At 48.0% G+C, this 19,597-nt stretch overlaps 1 protein-coding gene across 2 annotated transcripts in view; it reads left to right on the top strand.

Annotated features, from left to right (window-relative positions):
- The window catches only part of RNF43 (ring finger protein 43), a 423,348-nt gene extending 408,735 nt beyond the window's left edge, over nt 1-14,613 (top strand). Inside the window, exon 10 of one of the 2 annotated variants that reach the window (XM_078679486.1) lies at nt 11,283-14,613. The gene's annotated coding sequence lies outside the window, so the exon portion shown is untranslated. The remainder of the gene's footprint in view (nt 1-11,282) is intronic. The other variant, XM_078679487.1, reaches the window with a different exon arrangement.
- Nucleotides 14,614-19,597: the final 4,984 nt, after the last annotated feature.

The raw sequence follows: 19,597 nt of genomic DNA, 5'->3' as shown, positions 1-19,597 counted from the left end.
GCTAAGTCCTGAAGTAAGCGCATACTAATGGGACAGGATGTGAGATTAAAATGAATATTTAGGTCACCTACTACTAAAAAGTTAGTGGCTTGTAGAATAAGAGGGGCAATGAGCTCGGGAAAGGACGAAGCCCATGTATTGGCCGAACCCGGGGGGCGGTAAATCAGGGTTCCAGTCAAAGTATAATGCGGGGTGAGAGAAAGTTTAAAAAGGCCAGCCTCGCAATTTGGGAAATCTAAGTCCTCCCATTTACAAGAAAACTCTCTTTTAAAAATTATCGCTATACCTCCACCCTCCTTGAGCACACGATTTCTCCCCAGTTAGGTGTAGTTATTAGGAAGAGCCATAGCAATGTCAGGACCAGAGCTATTGCTAAGCCATGTTTCTGTCACAAACATGGCGGCAGGATTTGCCGAATCGAGAAGATCAAAAATATCTTTTATGTTTTGCCAGAGATCGGCAGTTTATGCTGATAAAATCCATAGAAGAAATTGATGTAGGCATATTAGAGGGGGCAAAATTTGTGGCATGGGTAGTGGTCCAGAAGGAAGAGGACAGGGAGTCTGTGACCGCCGGGATAGAATCAAGAGTGAGGGCACAAGCACGACATTTTAAAGGAGCATCTTGGCAATTAAAGATTGGAGCCAAGGTGCAGGAGGAGGTCTGTAAGGCCAGTAAGTCAGAGCGGGAGTATGTTCTGTGGTCAGGGGCAGATAGAGTAACCCCTGGTCCCGTCCTGGCACGGACGGGCGCAGACGGGCAGGACTCTGGCTTGACTCCGGCGCGATGACGGCGCGCCCGCTGAGCGCGTACGCTGCGCGGCGTCATAGCCGTTTATTTTTATAGTCTTTCCTCTCGCCCCAAGGGAGGAAGCCCTGCCCAATATGGCTGCCGCACTAGCTCTGCCCTAACCCCAGGTCGAACAGCCCCAAGATCGGCCGGACCCTCTGAGGGAGGTAGCGCTGGGTGTGGTGAGTAAAGAGAAGATCAGGGTTACTTTTTCAATTTTAAAAATGTCTTGACCCAAAATCGGAAAAGACAATCAGCGTCGCGTTAAATCCGCGCGCTGGGTGCAGGGGGGGGAAAGGACACAGGGGGACGTGCAATCAAGGTACAAAAGTTTTAAAACAGCTCTAGCAAAGGAGTTGAAAGAAATGTAACTGCCCGGCTCAAGCCTCAGGCACCGAATGCTGGAATCTATAGAGTCCGAGATCGGATATCCCAGGATCTCCTTGATGTGGGAAAGTATCTCAGCGAAGAAAGGGCGAATGACTGGGCAATCCCACCAGATGTGGTGGAAGTCCCCCAATAGGCCACAACCCCTCCAGCATCTATCCGAAGAAGTTGGGAATATACGGTGAAGCTTGGCCGGGTAGAGATACCAGTCGTGCATGGTTTTTAAGTGGGCTTCCCTGAGGTTCACCGAGTGGTTGTGCGCCACTATGTCCCTCCAGAGGTGTGTCCATTCATCGTCAGAGATGTCCCGACCCACCAGAACCTCCCACTGTTCCATATAACGGGGGCGCGGGGAGACCATAGTGGCCAGAAGCTGCCCATACAAGAAGGAGATCGTCCCCCGCATCGTGGAAGTGCGGAGTAGAAAGGACTCGAACGGGGAAGGCGGTCGGGTAGCAGCCTCACCGACCTCCGCCGATGTAGCCCAGTGGAGAAGCTGGGCATGGCGAAAGCGCTCAGTGACTGGTATCCCATAGTCGCGCATGCAGTTATGAAACGTGAGTGGATCCCTCCCGTGAAATAAATGCGTAAGCGCCCTACATCCCCCCTCTCGCCACAGCCTAAAAGGTCCCTCCTGCAAAGCCGGATGGAAGGCCGGGTTGAAATGAATGGGGGTAAAGGGAGAAGGAAACGTGGTCCACTGGTCGTTGCCAGAGACCGTGTCCCACACCTTCAGAACCGTGCTAGTGGGAGTGCTAATGTAAGCATTTTTAGGTCGATCCGCTTTGGGTTTCCAGATCAAGTCCCAAATCGACCTCCCCGCCACGCTTCTGTCCATGTGCAGCCAGTGTTTCTCTGAGAGCTGCTGGGACCATTCAACTATCACTCGGAGTTGCGCTGCCTTGTAGTATAGAAGCATGTCAGGGAACCCAACACCCCCCTCCTTCCTCGGCCTGCGCAGCGTTGTGAAGGGGACCCGGGCCCGTCCGCCCTGCCAGATATACTTCAGCATCAATGTCCGTAATCGGCGGAAGAAGTCCATGTCGATAGGGATAGGGAGGGCTTGGAAAAGATAAAGAAATTTGGGTAGGAGGACCATTTTAAGGGCATGGATCCTGCCAAGCCACGAGAGGAATTTTGGTTTCCATCGGTCCAGTTCATTCCGTATCGTGGCCAGCATAGGGGTAAAATTAGCCGCAAACAGGGACCCAATAGTAGGCGTCAGATGCACCTCCAGATATAATGAGGAGGCAGGAGCCCATGGCAGGGCCGTGAGTAAGCGCACACGCTCCACTTCCGCCTGGGGCAGAGTGAGGTTCAGAATGTGCGACTTGTCGAAGTTGACCCTGAATCCCGCCACCTCTTCAAAACGAGAGAGCTCCTCGCGGACATGCGGCAAGGACTGAGCCGGGTCCCCCAAGGATAACAGTACGTCGTCCGCAAAGAGGGATATTTTGTGCTGCTCCCCTGCAAAGGGAAGGCCCTTGATCTGGTCCCTCTCCCGGATCGCTAGTGCTAGGGGTTCGATACTCAAGGCAAAGAGGAGAGGGGGCATCCCTGCCTCGTTCCTCGGGAGTGAGGGAAACAGGCAGACCGGTGACCGTTAATCAGCACTCTCGAGGTAGGGCTATTATAATTCGCACGGACCATCGTCAGGAATTGGCGTGAAAAACCAAAGGCGGTTAGGGTGCGGAATAAAACCCCCCAGTCGACGTGATCAAACGCCTTCTCCGCATCCAGCCCCACTAGTACTGCCGGAATGCGGAATCTGGTGGCCTTCTCTATTAAATGCAGCACTCTCCGTAGGTTGTCATGAGTTTGCCGCCCCTTAATGAATCCGGACTGGTCCGGATGTATAATGGCCGGCATCAGATCTTGTAGCCGGCGGGCGATGATAGAGGAATACAATTTAGCGTCCACATTCAAGAGGGCTATCGGGCGGTATGAAGCGCATCTGGAGGGGTCCTTCCCCTGTTTGGGGATCACGGTGATCAGGGCCTCGGCCATAGTGCCAGAGGACTCCCCAGTGGTCGCCATCTCATTGAAGAGGGAGGCCAAGTAGTCAACCAGTTCAGAAGCAAACGATTGGTAGAAATAAGCAGTTTGCGTATTTCCTGTGCTTTTAGAAATGTAATCTTCACTTTACCTGCACTCACTGCACCAACACCTTTCCAGCTGGTTATCTGCTGGTCGTTACTAGCACTTCCCTTCGCTCCTGACTACAAGGGGGAGGGAACTTACACTTGAGGGAAGCCTGTGCTCGTCTTTGCCTCCTGCCCGCCCCGGTCCGACGCGGTAGCCAATACCGTCGCGCGGAGGGCGGGTCAGGGAGAGCCAGGCACTTCCTGAGCGCTTAGCGCTCTAGTGGCTGCGTTTTGCGGGCCTATTTAGCCATCGCCCCCTTCTAGCGCGCAGCGTACGCGCGCAGCGGCGCCGCAGCGACGCCGAAGACCAGCCAAAGAGCTGCCCGTCTGCGCCCGTCCGCGCCAGGACGGGGCTAGGGGCTCCCCTTCTTTACTATCGCATTTCGGTTATGGATGCCCCTACCTTAAGATATTCGGCACATGATCTCTTGGCCCTGCAACCCCTGGTAGCACACAGATGCACCAACAAACCGCTAGTCAGCCCCGGAGGGCCTTTCTCATGCTTAAAATGTGGTTTTCAAGCTACTCATCACTATATAATAGCTGGTCATCCTAATATCAACACTGTCACCCCTAATGGCTGGAAAAGCTTTCTACTCAATGTGAGGTCCCTCCCAAAGCATCACATAGAACTCTGGGACTCCATACACAGCATTAAGCCTGAGATCTGTTTCATTACTGAAACATGGCTTAAACCCCACACTATTCCAACTATCACCTTGGGAATACCTATGGGGTATAAAATCCTCCGTCAAGACCGACTGGAGAAAGTAGGAGGCGGGATCGCCATTGTTTATAAGGACAGTCTGAATATCAGGATTTTGGAACAAATATTGTTACCCACTATGGAGTTAATTATCTTTCATCTAAAGATCAGCCCTAAGATTCACTGGAAAGGAGCCCTAGTGTATCGTCCACCCGGACCCAATGTTGGGTTCTCTTTAGCTCTGACAGAAATTCTAGCTCCACATATGAAAACTAATGAAAACTTCATTTTACTAGGTGATTTTAATTTTCATATTGATATTGTGGACCACCCTGACACTGTTGCACTCCTGGCAGATCTGGCTTTGTTGGGTCTTCACCTCCGAAGTAGTGGCCCCACTCACTCTGGTGACCACACTCTGGATTTAATTTTTACGACCCTTCCTAATGTTCATTGCTACCCCCCCAAATATATTTACTGGTCGGACCATAAAATGTTGGACTTCTCCCTTCTCCATCTACCCGAACATACTAACCGATCCACCGCGCAAATGACCTAACGTAGGCCATGGCATAAAGTCACCCCGGATAGGTTTTCCAAAGTCTGGAAACAGCCAGTCTTTACAAACCTGGACGATATTGAGACAGCTCTCTCAAAATTTGACTCCTCACTGATGGAAGCCATCAACACCCTGGCTCCTCAAAAAATAGTCAAACAATCCACCACAACCAAAAGGGAAGCATGGTACACTGAGGCCCTCAAAATAGAAAAGCAAGGGTGCAGGAGATTGGAAAAACTATGGAGACGGACACATAAGGAGGAAGACAAAGATTGCTACTTAACATCTATGACTACCTATTATAAAAATGTCAAAAAAACAAGGAAAGCCAGTCTTACCTCCCAAATAACAGAGGCAGGCAACTCCACTCGAGAGTTATTTAAAATCATACAGTCCTTTACCAACCCTGTAATATGTGAGAGCCCGGATGTTTTTTCTAAAGATCTCTGCAACAACATCTCCCAATTCTTTGAGGAAAAAATTGAGGGGATATACAAGAAAATTGTGACAGCTACAGGCTCTCTGGAGACTTTGGACCCTGAGACCCCCCCCCTCAATGGCCCCTGACAAAATGCTCCATACAATTCCAGAAGTTACCTTAAAAGATCTGACCACGCTTATTGGTAACATGAAGACCGGCTCCCCCACTGATCTCATTCCTGCAAAAATGATTTCCCCTCTGGTGGAATCATTAGGCCCTACCATTCAGGAGCTTATGAATCTTTCCTTTGCCAAGGGACAACTTCCACAACCTTGGAAGGAGGCGGTTGTGAATCCTATACGGAAAAATTCCGCCCTTCCCTGGTCAGAGCTCTCCAACCTCCGCCCCATTTCCCTTCTCCCTTTTATTAGCAAGCTGGCTGAGAAACACGCTAATACCATCTTTTCCAACTTTATCGAGGCGACAGGGGGCCTGGACCAATCTCAATCCGGGTTCAGGCCCAACCACAGCACTGAATCGGCCCTCCTATCTGTGACTGATAAGATCAAAATGTCACAGGACAGAGGAGGGTCTATGATACTAGTGCTGTTGGACCTGTCTGCGGCCTTTGATACCGTGTCTCACAACATCCTTCTCAGCCGCTTGCAGGGAGTGGGAATTGGAGGCTTAGCTCTATCTTGGCTGGAGAGTTTTCTCTCAGGGAGATCACAATCTGTCAGCCTGGGCCCCTATCGTTCCACCTCGAAGGCGCTCACGAAGGGGGTGCCACAAGGCTCATGCCTTAGTCCTACATTATTCAATGTATATGTGGCCCCCCTTGCTGAGATTGTGCGGAAGTATGGGTTCATACCAGTCTCCTACGCTGATGACACCCAGCTCCTCTACCCTTTCAGCTCCCTTGGCCCTACAGTCAAGGAAAATTTTGCTGAGGGTATGAGGGCAGTGTCACATTGGATGGCCGCCAACTGCCTCCAATGTAACGTTGCAAAAACCGAGGTTATGCTCTTTGGCAGGGCGAGTCTTCTATGGTCTCCTGAATGGTGGCCGCTGGACCTAGGCCCAGTTCCCACTTCAAAGCCCCATGTAAAAAATCTAGGGGTCAAGATTGACCAAAAGCTGACCCTCAAGGAGCATGTCAATCATACTGCAGGAATGTGTTTCTTTACCATTGGTCTTCTACGGCGAGTGTTTCCGTATCTTCCTGACACCTATAGGAAGACACTCGTGCAGACTTTGGTTACTAGCCGCCTAGACTACTGCAACGGCCTACTGACGCTAGCAAACGCTGATGCAGTAGGTCGTTTGCAGGTGGTCCAGAATACGGCGGCTAGATTGGTCATGGGTGTGCAGGCCAGGACCCCCTCTAAGCCTTTGTTGATGGAGTTACATTGGCTCCCGATACGACAGCGCATCAGTTTTAAAATATGCTGCACGGTTCACAAATGTTTATATGGGAACAGCCCCAAATATCTATCCCAAACTGTTGAACTGTACCAACCAAGCCGCTCGCTTCGATCAAGCAACCAAGCTCTTCTGAAACCTCCTGCAACAAAAAGAGCTAGGCAGGGAGACCGAGCTTTTTCATCAGTTGGTCCTGCCATGTGGAATAAACTCCCCACCGAACTGAGGATGAACATCAATTATCTGGCCTTCAGAAAGGTGCTGAAAACACTCCTCTTTCAGGAAGCATTTCAGTCCCTTTAAAGCATCTCAGTCCCCCTAACACATGCTGGCAGACAAAGCGCGGAGATACCCCATGGGATTGATTCCTGCGCGATATAAGAAATTAAAATAAATAAATAGCCGTCCGGGCCGGGAGCTTTGTTAGGTTTCAAGGCCTTAATCGCCTCGAGTACCTCCTCCCTGGTAAAGGGGGCCGTAAGCCGTTCGTTCCATTCATCAGAGACCTGCGGGAAGGGAAGGTCTGATAGAAATGCGGCTTGCGCATGCTGGTCTAGGGAATCTCCCTTATAGAGTGCCTCATAGAACCGGCCAAAGATGTCCGCCTTATCTCCATCCCTATGCCGCATGAAGCCCCCCCGAGTCCTGAATCCCCCCTATATATTCTTTCTCTCTTTTCTCCCGAAGTTGACGGGCCAAATGTCGACCCACCTTGTTCCCTTGCGCATACGACACACGTCGCAGTCTCAGGCGGGTGAACTCGGCACGATTGTTGTAATGGGCTTTCAACTTCCCCCTGACAGCCGTCAGCGGTCGGAGTGTCGCGCGGGAAGGGTTTAGTTTGTGCGCCCGTTCCATACCCTCGAGTTCAACCTCCAACTTCTCCCGGTCTTCCCTCCTCAATCGATTAAGGGCCGCATTGAGGCTAATGCAGATGCCCCTCAGGGAGGCCTTACAGGCGTCCCAAGTGTTGAACACAGACGTGTCCGAGGCCGGGTTGAGAGTCCAGAACTCCCCGATGGCCTTCCTTAGTTCCTTACAAGAGGCATCATCTCGTACAAGCGCCGCCGGGAAGTACCACTTCCGAAAGCCATCCCCTTTCACTGACCACTGCAGCATGAGTACCAACAGGCTATGATCTGAAATAGAGAGCGGAAAGATCCTAGAATCGCGGACATCTGAGCGCCTGGCTTAAAAAAATATGATCTATACGTGAATAAGTGTGGTGCACGTGGGAGAAAAAGGTATAGTCCCTGGTCTGAGCGTGCACGGTGCGCCATCCGTCTATCAGTCCCAGATCCCCCACCTGGTCTTTCGTTGCAGAGGAAAAGACACCAGAGTCCGTCCTCTGGGCACGGGAGCTGTCAAGAATTTTGTCCCATACCATATTGAAATCCCCCATGGCAAACAGATGGCCCTCCACAAAGCCTCCCACCTTGTCCAACAATCCCTGAAGAAAGCTATTCTGTTGGGCATTGGGTTCATAACACCACCACAAACGTACACAGACGTCCATACAGCATCCCTTTGACCATCAGCCATCTGCCGTCTTTATCACAGCTCACTCCCAAAGGCTGGAATTGGAGGGACGCCCGGAAAAGAAGAGCCACCCCCCCCCCTGTGCTTGGTAGAGGCAGAAGATCTATAGATGAGGGGAAATTGCCTGTGACGGAGCCGGAGCTCGTCCTCGCATGCAAGATGGGTCTCCTGGAGACCCACTACATCCAGATGATGGTCTAACAAATATTTCCATAGCTTTTGACGCTTCTGTGGGGAGTTGAGGCCTTTCACGTTCCATGTGCCAATACTAATAGGCATAGGGAAACCTCAGCATCCAACGCTTCACAATCGCACTAGCCCCACATCTCCACTCCTTCCACACATCACCCGTCCAGACATTCCCTCCCTCAACAGGTCCCTTCATTGCACTTCGGCTAGCACCTACAGCAAGCATCCAACAGTCAGCACCACCATACAGCCCACCCCAACACCCGCCCCAACAGGCCCTCCCCTCAGCCCCCTCCCTCGTCCTACTCCCCCCTCCTCCCCCCCCCCCCCCCCCCCCCCCCGCCCCAACACCCCAAAAACCCCAGAAACCAAGCAAAACAGTCCTGGAAAAAACAAACCCTGAGACATACTTCCCAGGGGGCGGGGGCGGGAACCAAACAACGGGTCCCCCAAGACCAAAGACCGGGGTGTCTTCTCAGAAAGTACATACATATCCCCGGTACCTGAGTATGTGCGTCCCTCCGGCATCCTAGGGCCAGCTATCCGGTGGTCAGGCCGCCCCGGAACTCTGCTGAGAAGTCATCAGCGTCACAGAAGCCACAGAGGCCACCGCACTCCCTCTCTCCTGTAAGCTAGTCATGCGATCAGGTCGTCTGCGACTCGCCTCCGAGCCCACTCTGTGCCATGATGAGGAGCGATGCCTCCTCCGCGGTGAAGGGCTGCTAGGGCCAGGTGCAGGGGTCTCGTCTTCAATACTCAGAAGCTCCTTTGCCTCTCAGAGAGACCGAATCTGCGCCAGTCGATTCTGCCAACGAAAGACTATGCGAAAGGGGTGATCCCAGGAGTAAGAGATATTGTGCTCTCGCAGGTAGCCCGTGACCGGGCGGAATTCGCGCCTCTTCTGTAGTGTCGTGGCAGCCAAGTCCTGATAGAGTTGAGGTCGATGTTCACGGAACTGCAAGGAGGGGATATCCCGTGCCTTTCGAAGGATTCGCTCCTTGAACTGGAAGTCGTGCACACATACAAGTATGTCGGGAGGCGGACCACCATTACGCCTGGGCAGTCCCACTCTGTGGACTCTATCCATCCTGACCTCCTGCAAGTCCTCTCCGTCCAAGATTTGTAGAAAGAGTGCCTGCACATAGCCTCTGAGGTCTCCCGCCTCGCCGTCCCATGGCACCGATCGTATGCGGATGTTGTTCCGACGGGAACGATTCTCCAGGTCCTCCGCGTGGGCTTGTAAGTCTATATTCTGTTCCATAAGACGAAGCACATCCTGCTGCAGTTGATGGACGTCATTGGCCATGCTTAGGTCGTGATCCTCCAGCGTGGCCACTCGCTCTCCGATACCGTCGACGTCCCTCCTCACCTCACGGAGATCCGAAGCAAGTTGGGCACGGAGTTCCGAGATATCCTCCTTTATCGATGCGAAGAGTTCCGTCATAAAAGCCTTCGTGGCCGGGGCCTCATCATCCGTTCTCCCAGGCGAAGCACTAGGGCCAGGGGAGGCCGGAGGCTGGGAGCTCTTGGACGGCCCCTCCCTTCCAGGCTTCCCTTTGCGCTGCGTGGAGGCCATCGCCGCCGCACCACCCCGCCGGCGGGAAGGGCGGGAAAGCTCTATGTAGGAGAGTGGAGCACCGTCGGGGTCCAGCAGCTAGTAGTAGGCGGGATCGCTACCCAGTTGCTACAGGGAGCCCCCCGTCCCCGCGGAGGTCAGGAAGGTCCAGGCGCCACAGGCCTCTATTCCCCGCGGCACCAGCACACAGAGGAACCACTCCAATTCAGGGGATTACGCGCCGGGTCATAAGTTGCTGCCCCACTCGTGGCTTGCAGACACAGGTCCTGGAAGCATGCGAGGTGCCCCTTGTACTCCTCCCTCTGACCCGCAGCTTACTCCGGCCAGATCACCGAGGTGTAGCACCTCGGCACTCAAGACCGTCTCTTCTTCCCCCTGGCGGAGGCAATGTCCGCCCCAGGCGTCAACAGGGTCCTGGCCTCTCCGGCGGAGCGTCTCCAGGGACAGGGTGTCCTCAGTGCGCGCTGGCGTCTTCTGGCGCACCACACCACTCACCACGTGAGGTCCCAGCCCCTGCAGTGCTTCAGCCCCGCCGTCAGTGCAGGGGGCCCAGGGCCACGGGCCTTTGCGGCTCCACCTGGTGCGCGAACCCTGGGTGGACCAGCCCGGGTAGCGTAAGTCCGGTGATTATGCTTCCCCAATCGCGGGACGCTCCAGCTCCACACCTCTACAGGTCTCTAGGCCGGCACAAGCAGAAGTCCTCTGCACCGCCCTGAACAGTGTCGCCAGTGCGGCCCGTAGCGGCCAGGACCTCCGATCGCTACTAGGCCGAATCCCTGACCTCGCGTATCGCCCCAGCCGGGGCGGGAGGCACCGCCACTTCGGCCCCAGGGCCCCGCCTCCGCACAGATGTCGGCGATTTTCACTGCGCCGAACGCAGGTAACGTGGCTCCCCTCCTCTCCGGCGGCCCGTATTGTTCCCTGCAGGGCCCGCCGTGGTCCACAGCTCCCACAGCGCGGCAAGGGCGCCCCAGGGACTCCAGTAGCGCCGGCCGGCCGCTACACGCCGATGTTCTGCGCCCGACTGCGATCGCAGCAGGCGGTCCGACTCCTCTCCAAACACCGGCCACGACCCCCTGGAAATCCGGGGCCGACTAGAAGCCGTAGAAGAGACCGGGGTCAAGCGCTGGACAATGCTATGAGAGGCCCGGCGCCGGAGGGACAGCAAGGCACGTCTTACTCCGCCGCCATCTTGGCCACGCCCCCTCAATACTCATTTTAATAAAAGGCATAGTATCTGTAGCCAAAACGACACCATAATAGGAGAAATAAGAGCTTTTTTAGTGTATATCTCATTTCTTTTCTCTTTACTTGGTTGCATCCTCCTTATTTTCAGAATACGGGTCGGTGGTCCATGTGGTATATGGTATTTTTATCAGCCAGTACAACTTTTGCAATTTTGGTGAAACACCATGAATGTCTGAATGCACACACTAAATAAAAATTCCAACACGGAATCTTTGAACTGAAATCTATATTTTGGCATCATAAAAACAGTATTCCTATTTCTACTGTGAAAACTTTATTTATATTTGTTTGTTTCTTTACAGCAGCAGCCTGGATACCGTACTTGGTGTTGACCTTAAGGATTATGCACAGCGAAAGTTCTTAACCAATATTGGCAATTTAGCCCTTGACATTCGGAGCTGCTAGAATTACCACTGGACACAACTTCACTCGCCTCACCTTCTCTTCATGGGATCCCAGAACTTCTGCCTTTGTTTGGCTTTGTGGTACACTGGACATAGCACTGTTTACTGATTCCTGTTCATACTGGTTTTCACTGACTGCAGACTACTACACTGCACTGGATTTCTCTGCCTCAGGGTTCTTTGATTTCATTGGACTTCACTTCCTCTTGACGTTTCAATTGCACTTAACCGACTGCATAATGTGCCCTATTTTATAGTGGAGTTCTGTTTCAAATATTTATTTACAATAGAGGCAAATGAGAGGGCCGTTACGATTTTTCCCCTTATAGAAAAAGTCATTTTTGTTGATATTACAACAAGAGCACAGCCCAATAGCACATGCTGCCACCTTCCATCCAGCCTTGCTCTTGCTCACGTTTTGTCCCTGGCCAGAGTTTAGAACATGCCTTATCGTCTTCAGTTGCATTGTTTCTAGCCCATGTGGTTCCCACTAGAAATTAAAGCTTGTATTCGAGTTGTTATGAGGACCAAAAGAGTTATCACTCAAGGCGTACTGTTGTGTACCATTCTCCAGCAAAAGCCATCACTGCCAGGAGGAAGGAATTGCTGAAAGAAGGTGCCACGCTGCATTGAGTGTTGCTGCTTCATTGAGAAAACACCCACTGCAAAGGAAAGATTGAAAATCATCACCAAAATAAATTCTACTGAGCTAAAGCGGTACATGTCTGGGTATTGCACATTATCGCATAAGGGTTCAACACCGTTGAAGAAAATAATGTTGGCCCACTACTGTGAACAAGGCAACAATAGTGTGCCCCTCTATAGAGCTTGAGGGATCTTTAATGGTTTCTGCTCAGCCAGTGGCATTGGGCTCTTCAGCCCGCCAGATGTCGACGGTACATGGTTTGGAAGAGCCTTTCCTCCGTGGTATGGCTTAATATATGGGATCACAGATGTGGCAGAATCACCTCTCTACTGCACATCTCGATAGGTTGCCAGGAGCGGACGATCATTATTTGTAAATCTCAAGAGGGCAGTGAAGTTATTGCCTTTTCGGCACTTAAGAAAACACAGCATAACATTATCAGAGTTCTACGCAACCTCTGTTCAATGGGCATGGCTAGCATGCATGCACTGCTTGAAGCCTACAAAAACCATTGTCTTTGTTGTTCTCTAGCCAAACAAGAATAAATTGGCATCTCTTCTGGAGCTGTCATCCATAGCACATATTACATCTTGAAGGCTTAGCCTGCAGACAGCAGAGTTGGTTAGGTGTTGCTTTGAGTGACGACAAAGACTGACTCATGTTTCAGCTTAGCCATCACTCGAGCCATGTAATATGTGCTATGAATGACCTCTCCAGAAGAGATGCCACTTCATTATTGTTTGGCCAGAGAATAACAAATACAACGTTTTTTCTAGACTTCACGCAGTGCACGCTCGCCATGTCCATTGGACAGAGGTTGTACAGAACTCTAGTAATGGGAATAACATCACTGACCTCTTATCATTCTCAAATAATGATGGCATGGCTACTGTGTACTGCCTGAAGCCTACAAAACCACTATCTTTCTTGTTCTCCGGCAAACAAGATTGAGGTGGCATCTCTTCTTGAGCGGCTATTCATAGCACATATTACATGGCATGAGTGGTGGCTAAGCTGAAACATCGGTCAGCCTATGTCGTCACTCAAAGCAACACCAAACCAACTTTGATGTCTGTAGGCTAATCCTTCAAGATCAGGGAAATCTATGCTTGCAAGTCCACCTCATTGAGTGTATTTTGTTAACTGTATCCAGGATAGTTCTCTGGTCTAGGGGGCAAGTCTTTCAGATCTGTGTTGCGAGCGATATGACTTAGCACTGTATTGTATATACCATATAGATTGCACCATGAACTGAACTGCCGCCTAATGCCTTTACAAATTGTCTAGGCAGGGGCATATCCCTACCTACATGTGCCCTACGTGACTCTGCAGTTGTCTAAAGTCAATAACATCTTTGTGGGTAGATGTGCAGATGTCTAATGCCTTTACAGTCTTTGTTAGATGAAGGATATCTGTGCAGTTGTCTAAAGCCAATACCATTTATGTAACCTGGTGGATTCTTGTACGTGCTCTGCAACCTGAACGTTTAGCTGTGCGGTTCTCTAAAGTGTAATCTCATGCACTGCTGTGCATTTATCTTGTGCCTTTACCTAACAACCTATTCAACATGAGGGATAGTTTTTCAGTTATTAAATAGGTATGCTATCCAATCAGTGTAAATTGAGGAATAATTGTGCAGGTACAAAATGCCTATTGCAAACATTGTGTGTAACATGAGTGGATATCTGTGCAGCTATTTAACGCCTATGCAGCCGAGGGGTAGCTGTGCATATAGAATGTGTGTAGCCAGTGCAAACGTATTCCTTATCACTCAGAAGTAATATTAACATCCAGTGTAAACCTTGGGTGCCTAGTACAGGTAGCAGCTACTTCACACTTCACCAATGTGTTTTCAATACAAATACCAATGCTAACCGGGTACAGAAGTTGCTGTGTACGCATACCCTGAAAATGCTCTGAAAGTCCTACTTAGGTAAATATTTGCAGTTTTTCACATCAGTCAGTGCCTTACTGCTTTAGATTCCCTAACCATAAGGTAGATCAGGGTCCTCTGTCCATGTTTAAGACCAAAGAAATAGAAATTCCTTAGAATGCCTTTGTAGGCTGCAGGTGACATCGGTCAGCCCTTGCACTTCTCTTTAACTGTTCCACTGTAGGGCCTCACCACCATTATTCGCACCATTCATAGCCTCCACTGTGCCTTTCTGCCAATGATACCCCAGCAGTCCTCATAACCTTTCATCACCAACCTCAGCCTTTCCTTCATCAGTGTATGTACATGTGATGGCCGAGCTCTCCTGTCTGCCTCCTGAACCCCTCTCTGCCTCCTGAACCCCTCTCTGTTGGTTCCACAGCGAAAATGCTAATTTTATATTTTTTATATCACGTAGGTGGTACCTTTTTAGAAAAAAGTTCAAAAATAATGAAAAATGTTTATATTGCAGAACGTCTGTATTTTATATATATGTTTTTTGAGAGGGGGGCATTTCAGTTTGGTAAAATGTAAAAAATCTATTTATTTACTAATATATTGAATCTCTGTATCATGTGGGTTGTTTAGAACGTGCCGGTGCCAAGGACTTCGGCTCATTCCAGTTCCACTAAATAAATTATTTTGACATATCTGCTGTTGTGTTTTTATGTAATAAATAAGTGTGTAACATGGTGTGGGTTGACGAGTGAGACACAGTCCTATAATTATGGGGAATCAGTTTGGGTGATATGTACATGGAAAACATGGAGTCAGAGTCACGAAAAAACCTGCTCATTGTTCTATGTGAGCCACAAAACTATCATCACTTGTGAAGGTGAGATACACAATGAGCATCAGTCACTGCGGCAAAAACATATGAGGAGTCACTACTTGTGGACGTAGACAATAAAATGTCCTAGGCTTATTTGGATGAGTTACAGAGATGTGATCTGTTGGTGTGATACACTCTAGCAAAGACTCATGGGAAGTCTCAACTTGTGGAAGTGGATCATGAAGCGGCGTAACCTTGTTTTGGGAAAGTCACAGAGCTGTCATCATCTCTAGGTGTATCCCGCTCTGGGAAAGGAAAATGAGAAGTCAGTACTTGTAGAGGCAGTCCATGGAGAGTGCCTAGGTTTGCTTGGAGAGCTGCCTTCGGTTCTCTGGGAGTACCTCAACCACTCTCCTTGAGGGAAATGAGCCAAGGAAATGGCTTTGTAGTTGGAATTTGAGCTTAGGTGTTGTGAGGGTCTACTTATAGGTCTTTCAGTGTTCCAGTATAAGGGTTCATAGGGTTAATACCCTGGGATAATACTGCAAATTTGTGGGGTTTTGGAAGAAGCGAATGTGGATGCTCATAGATATAACTCAGTTGCTCTTGGGTGACTTTGTCTATTAAGGCTGAGTTGTGGAGGTAGATCTGAATAACTAAACACACGAGTAGATGGTTCTTAACATCACATTTGCACCCTTTGTAATTAACTTGTTTATAGGGATTAGATAACAAATTATCGCAACCTGTGGAATCAAGGTGTATGTGAGAGCTCATGACATGTGGGAGTAACACTCAGACTTCTTAGAAGGCCATATATCTGGGAGCTGATAGCTAACAGCACTGAGACACACCTCTCTGGATCATGCCAGCTCAGTGTGGTAAGGTCTCATGAACACAGACAAACATGTTTTCCAATAACATTTTCTACAGACAAATAGATCTTACATTTGTTTTGTTTCAAGTATCTTATCTGTACAGTAATGCCAGCTCATAAAACTACGGACAAAAATGACATAATTTACTAAGTCGAGAAGACATCCTAGACGTACTGAGTTAATAAAATGAAAAATAAAAATAAGAAAGAGCTGAACCGATATACTAAGCAAAGCTTATACCAGTCAGCCCAAACCTCAAAAAGGTGTGCTATGCTCACCCTAAGGCATTGTTAAACTCTCTGCATGGCTAGTGTAGTATGCTATTTGCTGATTAGCTGGGCTATTTAATCTAGCCTGAGTCGATTTCGGTTTTAATACTTTATTTTGGCTGAGGAACATAAAAGCAACACAGACTAGAAAACACATTGTGATTGTAATAATCCAAGGAAAGTTGAGTTTTATGAAGATTTATTAAACAGCACAGCATCAAGTCTTAGTACATCAAAGTCCAGGCTATAACTGATAATCAGTACAGAATGCTACGTGAGGAAAGCTCTGTTCAGAATATAGAACATGAGTAGAAACATAATATGGCACATGCACTTAAAGGGAAAGGATAAATATACATGACAACTTAGCAATGTAGAATATAACACATCTCCCTCATCAAAAGAAATAAACAAAATTATTAATCATACAAAATCCTGTAAAGTGGAAGGTCTTCTTCTAAAACGCATATCCCCTTTGACTCTTGAAGCTACTGAGTCAGAGAAGGAACTTGAATTTGTATTATCAAAGGAATTGTCACTTTGATCGGAACAACTTTGATACTGGAGTTGTGCATCATTTTGTAAAGGACATTTTGCAACTTTGCTCAAATTCCAAACTTTGCCATCTTGGGTGATGATAGTTACTGAAAACTCTTTTAACTTGAATAGGTCTACCATACTTACTTGTACCTTTGCTAACCATGAAAGGTTTTAAAATCCTGACCCAATCACCTACACATAAACTATGTTCCTTTGTCCTCCACTTCTTGTTGTACCACACAGCTGATTTACTTTGGTTACAACTAACCCTATTCGCAACGTTTTGGATATCAACTTCATCTTCTCTCAAACTTTTACATCTTTCCTTAAACCACCAAGGACAAATATTAGACGCAGGATCCCTACCTTTGAGTAATTTGAAAGGACTAACTTCCGTGGTGGTATGAGGAGTTATACGATATGTCCAAAGCTTCTCTCTAAGTACATTCAACCAATTGCTTTTCTCCTTAATGGCATCAGCCACAAAACTCTTCAATACACGGTTAAAGCGTTCAACCTGTCCGTTCTCATGTGGTTCATAAAGAGAAGTCTTCATATGTTTAATATTGCAAGTTTGCAAGAAGGACTTCATTTCAGATGAAACTAACTGTACACCATTGTCCGACACCAACACAGAAGGACAACCTTCCCTTGCAAAGATTTCCTTAAAGAACGCAATAACCACTTCAGATGTTACTTTAGCTACAAATTTTACCTCTGGCCATTTGGAATGATAATCAATCATAACTAGAGCGAAACGTGAAGCTTCTGGTAGAATGTGAAAAGGGCCTGAAATATCAAACGCTATTTTATTCCAAGGAAACTCGGGCCACTTCACAGTTTTAAGTGGTGGAACATATAACTTTAACATTTTATCCTTGGTACTACATTCACTACATTCTCTAACTGTGCGGTCAATATATCTGTCCATCCCCAGCCACCAAAAATTCAGTCTGATTAAACGTTTCATGGCTGAAATCCCAGGATGAGTACTGTGGGCTAACTTAAGTATCAACTCCTGTACACCCACCGGTGGGATGCACTTACCAGATTTAAAAATTAAATCACCCTCACAAAACAACTCATCAGCCACATTAAAGAAAGGAAGTAAATCATCTCTGATACTGGTTTTGTTGGGCCAACCCTTAAAAAGATAATTTTTTAACATTATCAAGTTTTCATCCTCACTTTGACACTTCATCCAAAATTGTCCAGAGATATCTTGATACTGAGGAGAAACAACATCAGATAAATTCAACACAAAATCAGATTCACTAATACTGTTGACTTTGTCTTCTTGATTATTACAAGGAAGACGTGATAAGCCGTCAGCAGTAAAAAAAAAAATTCCAGGGATATATTCCACAGTAAAATTATATTCCTGTAACCTTGATGCCAAGCGTGCAATTCTTGCTGTGGAATTCCAACCTCCTCCAACTGATAAAATATGTACAAGTGGCTTGTGATCGATTCGTAAAACAAACTTGCTTCCCCATATGTAAATTCTGTAATGTTCAATGGCCCATACACATGAAAGTAATTCTCGTTCAATAACAGCATACCTGCGCTCAGTCTCACTCTCACTCAAAGTTCTGGATGAGAAAGCTACATTCCATTCCATGATGCCATCAGTCTGAGAAAGCACACAACCCAAACCATATAGACTTGCATCAGTGGTGATGATACATTTTTCCCACTCTAAAAGGTTTCAAGGTTGGAGAATTGACAATATCATGCTTAATCTCAGTAAAAGCCTTATCTTGCTCCGCTTCCCAAACAAATTCATTACTTTGTCTTAATAACTTTCTTAATAGTTCCATTTTTGTAGCAAAGTTGACTACAAACCTGCTGTAGTATTCACACATTCCTGAAAAAGACAGCAGCTGTTCTTTATTGTTTGGAGCTGGAGCATTGAGAATTGCTTCCACATTTGATCTCTTAGGTATCAAACCTTCCCCAGATAACGTGTGCCCCAGATATTCAAGAGATTTTCTAAAAAGTTTGCATTTGTTTGCCTTGAGAGTGAGACCATACTTTTCCAATCTACTACAAACTTCATTCAAGTGTGAAGTATGTTCCATCTCATTTTTGGAGAAAATCAAGATGTCATCTTGAAAACACTTCACAGATGAATCAAGGTCTCTGAAAATTTGAAACATGACTCGTTGAAAAACGGAGGCTGCTGATGCCAATCCGAAGACGGCTGAAATGCCAGAAACCGGTCCCCGGAAGCTTGTTTCCTTCCCAGTGTAAGAATTGGCTTTTGTAGTCTGGTCTGCCCTGTTCCCATGATGCACTGGGCCAGGGACAGACTAATTTGCATACAGCCAGGTTCTGAAACTGGGATGGTGCAATTAGCTAAAAAACGGTGTTGGATCTAGCCCTGATCTCTTGACTGGGTGAGAGTATTCTGCTTAATTCAGAGACTCTGTCCATCACCACCCCGTGTTGTAAAATATTTTGTCCACCCTAAGCGTGGAAGGGTATACTCAGATGTGAGTCCCTTGCTCATTGCACCATCAGGATTCAAGCAAGCCGGGCCGAAGACGGCTGAAATGCCAGAAACCGGTCCCCGGAAGCTTGTTTCCTTCCCAGTGTAAGAATCGGCTTTTGTAGTCTGGTCTGCCCTGTTCCCATGATGCACTGGGCCAGGGACAGACTAATTTGCATACAGCCAGGTTCTGAAACTGGGATGGTGCAATGAGCTAAAAAACGGTGTTGGATCTAGCCCTGATCTCTTGACTGGGTGAGAGTATTCTGCTTAATTCAGAGACTCTGTCCATCACCACCCCGTGTTGTAAAATATGATGCCAATCCAAATGGCATCCTTTTGTATTGGAACAGACCCATAGGAGTGATGAAAGCTGTATACTTTTTGGAATCCTCAGGAAGCTCAATTTGATGATACGCAGATCTTAGGTCCAATGTGGAGAAGATATGCGCACCATCAAATAAAGAAACAAGCTCATTAATGTTTGGAAGTGGGTGACAGTCAATAATAATGTTGGAATTTAGAGCCCTTAAATCAATGCAAACTCTCAATATTTGATCTGGTTTCCGCACTAAAACAATGGGCGAAACCCATTCTGATGATTCAATGGGTTCTATGATGTTGTCTTTCAGCAAATCATTTAACATTTCCTTTAATTCTTCTCTAACATTTAAAGGAACCCCT

The sequence above is a fragment of the Lissotriton helveticus genome, chromosome 3_1, assembly GCF_964261635.1.
Source record: "Lissotriton helveticus chromosome 3_1, aLisHel1.1, whole genome shotgun sequence".
In the NCBI taxonomy this organism is placed as follows: domain Eukaryota; kingdom Metazoa; phylum Chordata; class Amphibia; order Caudata; family Salamandridae; genus Lissotriton; species Lissotriton helveticus.
Note: the sequence above shows the minus strand (reverse complement) of the source record. Positions and strands in the feature narration are given on the sequence as shown.